This window comes from Triticum urartu, chromosome 2, assembly GCF_003073215.2.
Source record: "Triticum urartu cultivar G1812 chromosome 2, Tu2.1, whole genome shotgun sequence".
NCBI classification, from domain to species: domain Eukaryota; kingdom Viridiplantae; phylum Streptophyta; class Magnoliopsida; order Poales; family Poaceae; genus Triticum; species Triticum urartu.
The window spans coordinates 732263885-732274750 of NC_053023.1; the positions used below are offsets into that span (position 1 = coordinate 732263885).

Here is a 10866-nt window from a genome sequence, read left to right on the forward strand (position 1 = left end):
GTGTTCGATGAAATGTCTAAACAGGACATATTTTGGGATGGGTCGACCGTGTTGGGCGTCCCGATGGAAGACCGCATGCAGACAAGCGTGTCCGTTTTCCTATCTCAAATGGACAAAATCCAGATAAAACAGACATCCGTTTAGAGTAGTGCGTTGGAGCTGACCTTAGACAAAATCCACTTCCGTCTTCTTTGTCACTTATGCCCCCAGGCCCCAACCCATGCATTTGCCAATATGGCCATGTAACCTGCATCATGCTAGTACAGTACTACTATTCCATGGAGTAGTACGGGAGAAGACTCTAAGATCTTGTTGAACCTAATTGCTTATTTATAAGGTTGACCGTATGCATCATTCTGATGCAGAGGCCGGGGAGCTCCCTTTTTGAAAAAAAGTTGAAAGCAAAAGGCATAGAAGAAAATAAACATACCCGTCCCACTGTCATACACAACTCGAGACAGATTCTTGTTTTTTTGTTCTACTATGTGGAGCCTATTTAATTAAGTTGTTTTGTCGCAGAAAATGCTCCCTCCCCATACTGTATATAGTAGCAATTCAGTCATAATGGGGCCTATTTTAATTATGTTTTACAGGGGGGCATTGCTGAAATATGCTGAAAAATTAACTCAAGTAGATTAAAGCCATTAAAACAGAGTTTGCTTGTATAGCCAAGGGTGTTGGGGTCCTTCTGTTTGGTCACGCTTGTCCTAGCAAATGAACACGGCCATCCAACAATAGAACAAACAAAGGTGTTTCTAAATTAATTCAATAGGAACTACACCACAAATCCACAATTAAAAAATGATAATAAGAATAAGCATAACGTTAGAACTCCTAGGGTAATAGCAAAGGAGATTTTTACACCCGTTCAAGACCAGTCTGGTTGAACATCTGAAGCACAAAAGTTTTGGGGTCTATCTGACCAGGTGGACGTCCAATTCCTACATAAGACGATACGAAAAGAGAGAGAAGGAAATCTGAAACCTATAATTGTTGAACCTACCAATCCTTAATCGGTCAAATTCTAGCCTCTAGGGGAGGAGTGATGACGATGACGTCTGTGTGCTGTCTCGATGAGGCCCTCCTTGGAATGGTGTGCATGGGGTATCTTGTGTGTGTCGCTCAGCGGTTGTGATGGTTTGGACATCCAACAATAGAACAAACAAAGGTGTTTCTAAATTAATTCAATAGGAACTACACCACAAATCCATAATTAAAAAATGATAATAAGAATAAGCATAACGTTAAACTAGAACTCCTAGGGTAATAGCAAAGGAGATTTTACACCCGTTCGAGACCAGTCTGGTTGAACATCTGAAGCACAAAAGCTTTGGGGTCTATCTGACCAGGCGAGCGTCCAATTCCTACATAAGACGATACAAAAAGAGAGAGAGAAGGAAATCTAAAACCCATAATTGTTGAACCTACCAATCCTTAATCGGTTAAATCCTCGCCTCTAGGGGAGGAGTGATGACGATGACGTCTGTGTGTTGTCTCGATGTGGCCCTCCTTGAAGTGGTGTGCGTGGGGTATCTTGTGTGTGTCGCTCAGCGGTTGTGATGGTTTTCGCCCGGTTTTCCATGATCAACCGGGCAATTTGGTTTTCGCTCGGTTTTCGCTAATTAACTGAGCAATCTTTTATTCTTAATGAATGCGGAATAACTGCCATTGCGAAAAAAATCTCGGTTCGGGCGAAATGGTAGATCACACTCTTCAACTTGTTAAGCTAACAAGGTAAATTGTTCTTATCACCAAAGAGCCAAGGTTGTATTACCGAGCATGTGAAGATGGAGATAAAGAGGATGAGACATAACACTTAGAAAGGAACGGGGCACATCTTATACAAAGCCCCCCCCCCATTATTTACATATGAGTCCAAGTAGACGCAAGTGCAAAATCTGTAGAGGAACCCAATTTTTTCTTTGAGTGGCCACTGGCAATGCTGCAAGAAACATGCACGAGGCAAAAACATACACTATCTTATTATATATCACTAAATGACTTCTTATTATATATCACTAAATGACTTCAAGTATTGATGTAAAAGCATATGAAAATGAATAGTTGATAGAGTCTGAATATGGCATATGGCACATGCTCTATCACTGAAGTGATACACACTGGGTACAGTAGATCCTTTTTATCTCACCAAACGAGTAAATGCAAGTATCGACCGTAGTAAGCACATCCATTTAATCCTTCCTTGCTACAAATGCTAGTCACGTTTGATGATTCAAGTGCAAGATAGCACGTTTGACGAGAGACCGCTCAGTATTGGCCAAAACATACACTATCTTATTATATATCACTAAATGACTTCTTATTATATATCACTAAATGACTTCAAGTATTGATGTAAAAGCATATGAAAATGAATAGTTGATAGAGTCTGAATATGGCATATGGCACATGCTCTATCACTGAAGTGATACACACTGGGTACAGTAGATCCTTTTTATCTCACCAAACGAGTAAATGCAAGTATCGACCGTAGTAAGCACATCCATTTAATCCTTCCTTGCTACAAATGCTAGTCACGTTTGATGATTCAAGTGCAAGATAGCACGTTTGACGAGAGACCGCTCAGTATTGGCCAAAACATACACTATCTTATTATATATCACTAAATGACTTCTTATTATATATCACTAAATGACTTCAAGTATTGATGTAAAAGCATATGAAAATGAATAGTTGATAGAGTCTGAATATGGCATATGGCACATGCTCTATCACTGAAGTGATACACACTGGGTACAGTAGATCCTTTTTATCTCACCAAACGAGTAAATGCAAGTATCGACCGTAGTAAGCACATCCATTTAATCCTTCCTTGCTACAAATGCTAGTCACGTTTGATGATTCAAGTGCAAGATAGCACGTTTGACGAGAGACCGCTCAGTATTGGCCAAAACATACACTATCTTATTATATATCACTAAATGACTTCTTATTATATATCACTAAATGACTTCAAGTATTGATGTAAAAGCATATGAAAATGAATAGTTGATAGAGTCTGAATATGGCATATGGCACATGCTCTATCACTGAAGTGATACACACTGGGTACAGTAGATCCTTTTTATCTCACCAAACGAGTAAATGCAAGTATCGACCGTAGTAAGCACATCCATTTAATCCTTCCTTGCTACAAATGCTAGTCACGTTTGATGATTCAAGTGCAAGATAGCACGTTTGACAGAGAGACCGCTCAGTATTGACATGAGTAAAAAATAGATGGAAAAAAACGCTAGAAGGAGGGTTCGAACCTCCGACCTTGTGGTTAACAGCCACACGCTCTAGCCAACTGAGCTATTCCAGCTAACTTGTTTCAAAAAGTTACGCACCCTATAAAAATAGAAGGTTCTCTCACATGTACACATGAAGAGTGACGAAGTTGTTTGTTGTTGTTTGCACCTTCACACGTACCCACCCGCATGACGGTCGGTAAGTTTAGCTTTGGTAATCATGGGAAGTTTATAGCCAGATCAGGGCGCATGTGCAGTGCACGCATGCACGCGAGAGCTGAGACGACCGAGAAGCGCCGTCACAACGAACCAACAATGGTGTCCGGGGTGATCTATCTTTTCATTTGCCCTTTTGCGAGTCCTCGGCAGATCATAATGGTTTGTGACTGAAGATGCATGAGATGAGAGGTGATTGCTAAGGTGCAACCGAAAACCCGTTCAATCCTTCGTTGAGTGATTTTAGTTCTAATCCATCCAATGGTAGACTGGTATCAGTATGTGCCGTTCTATGGCAGATGCCATGATGTACAGAAGGATCTGAAATTGCAACCAGCACAGTTTGACTGGGCCGAAATAGACCGCTCTTTCCTTCACGCACTACCGTAAATATTTTTTGCCTAAATTAATCCTTTTTTTGCAAGAAACTGTGGATCTATTCATCTCCAATCATGATAGTACAATGAACACCAGAAATAATGAAAATTACATCTAGATTCATAGACCACCCAGCGATGACTACAAGCACTGAAGTGAGTCGAAGGTGCGCCACCGTCATCACCCCTCCCTCGTCGGAGCCGGACACAACTTGTTGTAGTAGACAATCGGGAAGTCGTCGTGCTAAGGCCCATAGGACCAACGCACCAGAACAACAACCACCGCTGATGAAGAGAAGCTTAGATTAGAAGGATCCAACCTGAAGACACATGAATAAAGACGAACAAAAACCGGATCCGAGCAGATCTACCAAAGACAACCACCGACCGAATCTCACGAGATCCACCAGAGACATACCTTCACATGCCCTCCGACGATGCTAGACACACCATCGGGACAGGGGCTAGACGGAAAGAACCTTATTCCATCTTCAAGAAGCTGCCGCCGTCTCGTCTTCTTGAGAAGGACACAAACCCTAACAAAACTTGAGGAAGCACTTGAAAACGGAGTCCTCCCGCCGGCAAGGACCGGGATCCACCGTGCACCCATGACCCTAAGGCCACAAGAGCGTGGGAGATCAGCGATGCCGCCGACGGAAGGCAAAAACCCTAGCCGCCTTTTCTTGGAGGAGAGACAAACTTAATTAACCCTTTGTGCTAAACAAAGCCTAAATTAACCCTTTACAATTAAGGCTATAGACCTTATATGACGCGCTTCTGCAATAGAGAATATCCAACTAATCTTTGTCAATTTCTAATAAGTGGTGTTTGGTTTTGTTACAGAAATAAAAAAATCACAATGTAACCATTGAACAAAGTCCTTGTAAAACACATAATTGTTTACTCATTTTCTATAGCATTTAGTACAATTAACATTAATAAAAAAAAATAAAAAAAGATATGTTGTATTGTGATGTAACCATTAAATGAGATTAATGTACAATAACCTAAGCAAGTTTGCAATATAATTCTACTAATGAGGAAACAATTGATATTAACCAAAACAATTACATCTATATGATTGAATAAACAAATGTAAAAACTTAACGGACTAAATTTTCAGTCTATAATAGTATACATTTAAAATTAATTACATAGAAGAATAATATACTTTCGCTGTTTCAAAATTCTTTCCTTGCAAATGAGAATCTTGACAGGTCTCCGCTCGTTGATTTGAAGAAAGAAGCCTGGAGTATATCGAGGATGCTCAAGAATTTTAAAATTGCGAAAATTAATCGGCAGGCCAATAAGGTGACTCACGAAATTGCGAAGCTTAGCTTTATAAACAAACCTGATGGGATTCTTCTTAATAGTGTTATGTGGCGAATTTTGTAATGAACGATTGTAATAACGTTATTAATTAATTAATATATGGGGGTTTTCAAAAAAAACCGTCGTTCTAGCTTTGTGTTAAGTCAATATTCTCTAAGGAACCAACTTTATAAAAACAAGTATAAATATCTACAAGATTAGGTAAATACATTGTGAAGACATGTATTATGATGGAGGGTCAGTATCTTGGTTTTGCAGACGTTGGTAATAAAAAAATGACATGGACTGAGTACAAAGTTAGAATGACAACTAATTAAAAAACAGAGGGAGTTCGTTGTAATTGCAATTAAACATCATTGGCATTTAAAAAAAGAGAGGCCTTCCTCTTCTTTTTTGACAAACATGGTGCATATGGAGACGCCCATAATATGCACGCACAGTCATCCCTACGAACACACACACACATCCTAAGCATCTGCGAGAGAATGGGCCAGTAGGTCTTGAGATTGACGAAGTCACCACATACACCTTGTAATCGACATGCACGTCATACCACTGAAAAAAGATGCCCCGCTCTTGGATTTCTATCAATAGAAACAATTATGTTACAAACACTAACCAAAAGTAAAGATAAGCAAAGGAAACCATTGATCTATCAGATTCAAAGAGACCACGGAAATAAGGCGTAGCTAAAGTATCACAAAGAAGATCAACAAAACAACCAATGCAATAGACATAGCAATATTTGCTCACATTAATTATTTCTCCCTCTTGCTCATTTTTAATTGTGTTCCTTCTTTACATTGTTCTTTAATATGTCAGCATTAATTTACTTCCTCATGTGGATGAAGCGATAAGTCCTAACTTTGAAGCACTACCTTTTATAGTGTTACCTAACCAGAGGTAATCCTAGGCACGTATTAAAAATATATTAAAAACTTCCCATGCATTAACGATTGTTACTAGTCTATATAAGGCCGAGCGTCCAACAGATAATGACACTCACCTTTGTACCGCATCATCGCATCGTTTGATGGCGATTGTCTCGCCATCTACTGATTGTCTAGCACTCCTCACCTTTCTCATCTGCCTCCTCCGTTGTTGCGACGCGGGATATGATGTCGGGGTCTACAACCCAATAATCTTGATCCCAGGTATCAGTTGCCCCAACCTGGAGGCGCGGCTGACTGATGCCTACGTGCCGTCACTGCCCCACTGCGGTGCGCTCAAGGGGAAGGGGTGGTTCTCATTGTGGAACAACACATCTGACCTGGTCCGCCACAACTACGTGTCGTGCTTCGAGGAGCAGATGCGCCTCGTCTATGACTCTGCCCTCAAAGACTACCGGAACCTGCCCGGTGTCGAGACGCATGTGCCAGACTTCGGCTCCGCCCATGGATTCACCTCAAAGAACCTCGATTCATAAGTACGCACTCTGTAACAAGTAATCCATCTGTTGGCTTCCTACTACCTGCTGACGTGTCTACTGATCTACATTGGACATTTGCACGGTGTATATATTATGACCTTTTGGAAAAATCTCTAGTATGTCGAATGCTTTTGTCCCCAACGTATGGAGTTTGATTTGGGAACTGATCTTTACATTGCATATGTGGTGTTCAGGAGCCGTAAGGGATTTTGCATGACAAGGGTCCTCGAAGAGCTTCAGTTGCTTGGGTATCGTGACGGAGATACCCTTTTCGGAGCTCCCTATGACCCACGGCATGCTCCGCCACTGCCAGGCCAGCCATCTCAAGTGTTCTCGGACTACTTTGCCCGTTTCAAGGTTCTGGTGGAGCATGCAAGCAAGAAGAACCAGGACAAACCGGTCATCCTCGTCGCACACAGCTTTGGTGGCATGGCCACCCTCAAGTTCATTAATTGGACTCCCATAACATGGAGGAAGAAATTCATCAAGCACCTGGTCCTCATATCGCCTACACTTCCGGGAGGCTTTATGGAGGCGCTCACGAACCTCGCCTCAGGACCGAAACCGCTCGTTGTCCCGACAATTCCGCGCTTGAGTTTGCGGCCAATGTGGAGAACCTTTGCGAGTGCCCTTTTATTCCTCCCGTCTTCCCCGGTTTTTGGTCACATGCCGCTTGTGATTACCAAAAACAAGAACTACTCGGCGTATGACTACAAGGACTTACTTCCGGCAATCGGTTTGAAAACCGAGGTGGTGGAACGGGTGCTTTCGATGAAGCTGAGAGTTGATGCACCGATGGTGCCAACAACATACCTCAACGGTGTCAGCGTGCAGACGCCGGAGCAAGCAGTATACTGGGATGGTAACTTCAATGTAGCTCCCAAGAACGTATATGGCGATGGAGACGGGGTTATGAATTTGGTTAGCGTTCTTGCTCTCGTGAATGATTTGCGTAGACAACAACAGGCTAACATACACTTTAAGTTCGTCAAGATTGTTAATACTACACACTCTAACATTGTTGTTCAGGAGCACTCGCTCAAGAAGATCATGTATGAAATTCTAGAAGCAAATCGCTGAGGAGTCATCATATGTTATTTCTGTTTTCCTTCATATTAATAAAGACTTCCAATTTTAGCAATTTCAACAATATTCAGGAATCTTAGCTGGACTCACGTCGTTGTATCAATGGATTGAAGTAGCTGTTCATAGCCGTGCACATGCACATCGGCTACATGCCTTCTTTTTTCCCGGTAATATTCAGCGAAAGTTCTCTGGGGTGCAACGAATGTTTTTGGCGGCAATTTATGCGCTGGGAGAATGGCAATTCTTTCCTGCCAACACGGCAAATTTCACGGAAAAATCCTCTGGTCAGAAGTTTCCATGTGTATGCGAAGAATTTGTCATAGAAAACGTTCACAATTGTCATGCTCCACCTCGAACGTTCGGTGGCTATTGACATCCTTTTTATTGGCAGAAACCCAGCCAGAATCGGTGTCACCAAGCGTCTGTTCCGTGGCAAATGTCTTTGTCAGAAAATAACATTCACACGCTCCTCCACGTGCCCATGCATGCTACTTGCAGTTAGCGTGGTATTTAAAAAAATATGCTCAAATATATACGCATGCACACTTACCTCATATGAGCACATGCGTATATTACTCTCTCCGTTCCTAAGTATAAGTCTTTGTAAAATTCCATTATGCTAGACTCTAAAATGCATCTATATATATCTGTATGTGGTCTATAATGAATCTCTACAAAGACTTATATTTAGGAGCGAAGAGACTATATTCCTATAAGCACTACTCATAGATTGTTGTTCTGCGTGTACTTTGTGTATCGTTGAATGAATAATCAGGCATGAAGTAGGAGATCATAACCCACTTCCGGGGGGGGGGGTCCATATTCTCTTTTTTTTACGGGGGAGTCCATGTTCCAGCGGGATTAAATTGTCTCTCCAAATATATATTTTTGTAAAACACCCCATATATTAATTAAGCCAAAGAAAAGTTTTTACAATCATTCGTTACAACATACACCACGCAAGGCGGAACAGAATTAAAAAGAATCCCATCAGACCTAGTACAAAAGTTAAACTTAGCAATCTCATGTGCCACCCCATTGGCAGTCCGATTTATCCTTGCAATATTAAAATTTTAGATCATCCTAGATATACTCAGAGCCTCATCTATCAGATCAGCCAGAGGGGACCTGTCAAGCTTCTCATTTACAAGAAACGAATGTACGAAAGCACAATCAGTCTCTAAAATAATAGATTGATGAAGGGTGATACCTATATAAAGTCCTGCGAGGCATATTAATCGTCTAAACTGAGTGAATCCTCCACTCCCCGGCTGTTATCGACAAGATCAGGTTGGCTCCGGTATGGGAGCAACGACAGTGGCGCGTCGGCTATTTGTTCTGGCAACGGCAATGGTTGTTTTGTGGTCCATAGACCTCGATGTAATTTTTATGATTATTGAGGTACTTTTTACTTTTGGTGAATCTTTATACTAGATCCGCTCTTTTTGCAAAAAAAAGAATTTTGCAATTAAACAATTGATATTAATCGGAATAAAAAGGCACATTGTATGGTTAAACTTACGAAGGTAAGATCTTAATTGATTAATTTTCCCAAATGATAAGTGCCACACATGTGGCACGAAACAATTCGGACATGATGTATTTTACAACTAAACTTGCCATCCAAAAAGAAAAGAAACAAACAAAAAAACTGAAACTTGCCGCCCAAACAGAAAGTTGTCATGCTTGACAATTAAAGTTGCCATCCTTGCGTCACTAAACTTGTATATCATAAAAAAGGTTCGGAGTTGCCATATGTTCATGCCACATGTGTGGCACTTATCAGGGTCCTTAATTTTTCATCTATAATATTATACCGCTAACATAAAATGGAAATACATCATACTTATGAGAATCAATATCTACAAGACTAGATAAATACAATGTCAACATATATTTCATGATGGATCTTATGTGAGTAATTCGGTTTCATAGATGTTAGTGTATATTATTTTTATAAACTTATACAAATTGACTTGGAACAAGTTTTACTTAGTAAAATTTTGAAATGAAAATTAATTCGAAATAGAGGGAGTGTGTTGTAACTGCAATTTACATTTGTTGGCATTAATTATTTTCCTTCTTTGTTGTTATCCATTAGTACACTTTAATTTACTTCCTCATTTGGATGAGGAGGCAAGTCTTAACGTTGAAGTACTGCCTTCTATAGTCTTACCTACCCAGAGGTAATTTTAGGCACGTATTAAGAACTTTCCAAACATGAAAGATGATTAATTACTATAGTAAAAAAATGATATTAATCGAAATAAAAAGGCACATTGTATGGTCAAACTCACAAAGGTAAAATCTTAATTGATTAATTTTCCCAAATGATAAGTGCCACACGCGTGGCATGAAGCAATCTGGACCTGATGTTTTTTACAACTAAAATTGCCATCCAAAAAGAGAAAACAAACAAACAAAAATGAAACTTGCTATCCAAACAGAAAGTTGCTTTGACGCGTGTCACTAAACTTGCCATCAAAAGCATTTGGAGTTGCCATGTGTTCGTGCCACACGTGTAGCACTTATCAAGGTCCTAAAATTTTCATCTATAATATTATACAGCTAACATAAAATGGAAATACATCATACTTATGGGAATCAATATACACAAGACTAGATAAATACAGTGTGAGCATATATTTCATGATGGATCTTATGTGAGTAATTTGGTTTCATAGAAGTTGGTGTATATTATTTTTATAAACTTGGACAAACTTATACAAAATTGACTTGGAACAAGTTTTACTTAGTAAAAAATTGAAAAGACAATTAATTTGAAATAGAGGGAGTGTGTTGTAACTGCAATTTACATTTGTTGGCATTAATTATTTTCCTTCTTTGTTGTTATCCATTAGTACTTTTTAATTTACTTCCTCATTTGGATGAGGGGGCAAGTCTTAACGTTGAAGTACTGCCTTCTATAGTCTTACCTACCCAAAGGTAATTTTAGGCACGTATTGAAAACTTTCCAAACATGAAAGACGATTAATTACTACTCCCTCCGTCCGAAAAAGCTTGTCCCTCAAATGGATGTATCTAGCCCCAAGTTAGTACTAGATACATTCATTTGAGAGACAAGCTTGGGACAAGCTTTCTCGGACGGAGGGAGTAGTAGTCTATCTATATAAAGCTGAGCGTCCAATAGATACTGGCACTCACTTGTGTGGCG

General features: G+C 40.1%; 1 non-coding gene and 1 pseudogene across 1 annotated transcript; one reads left to right on the forward strand and one right to left on the reverse strand.

Annotated features, from left to right (window-relative positions):
- Positions 1 to 3251: 3251 nt before the first annotated feature.
- Positions 3252 to 3325, reverse strand: TRNAN-GUU. Its single transcript has one exon. It is a non-coding gene; the product is annotated as a tRNA-Asn (tRNA).
- A 2884-nt stretch (positions 3326 to 6209) lies between these two features.
- Positions 6210 to 7685, forward strand: LOC125534477 (annotated as a pseudogene).
- The last annotated feature ends 3181 nt before the right edge of the window (positions 7686 to 10866 follow it).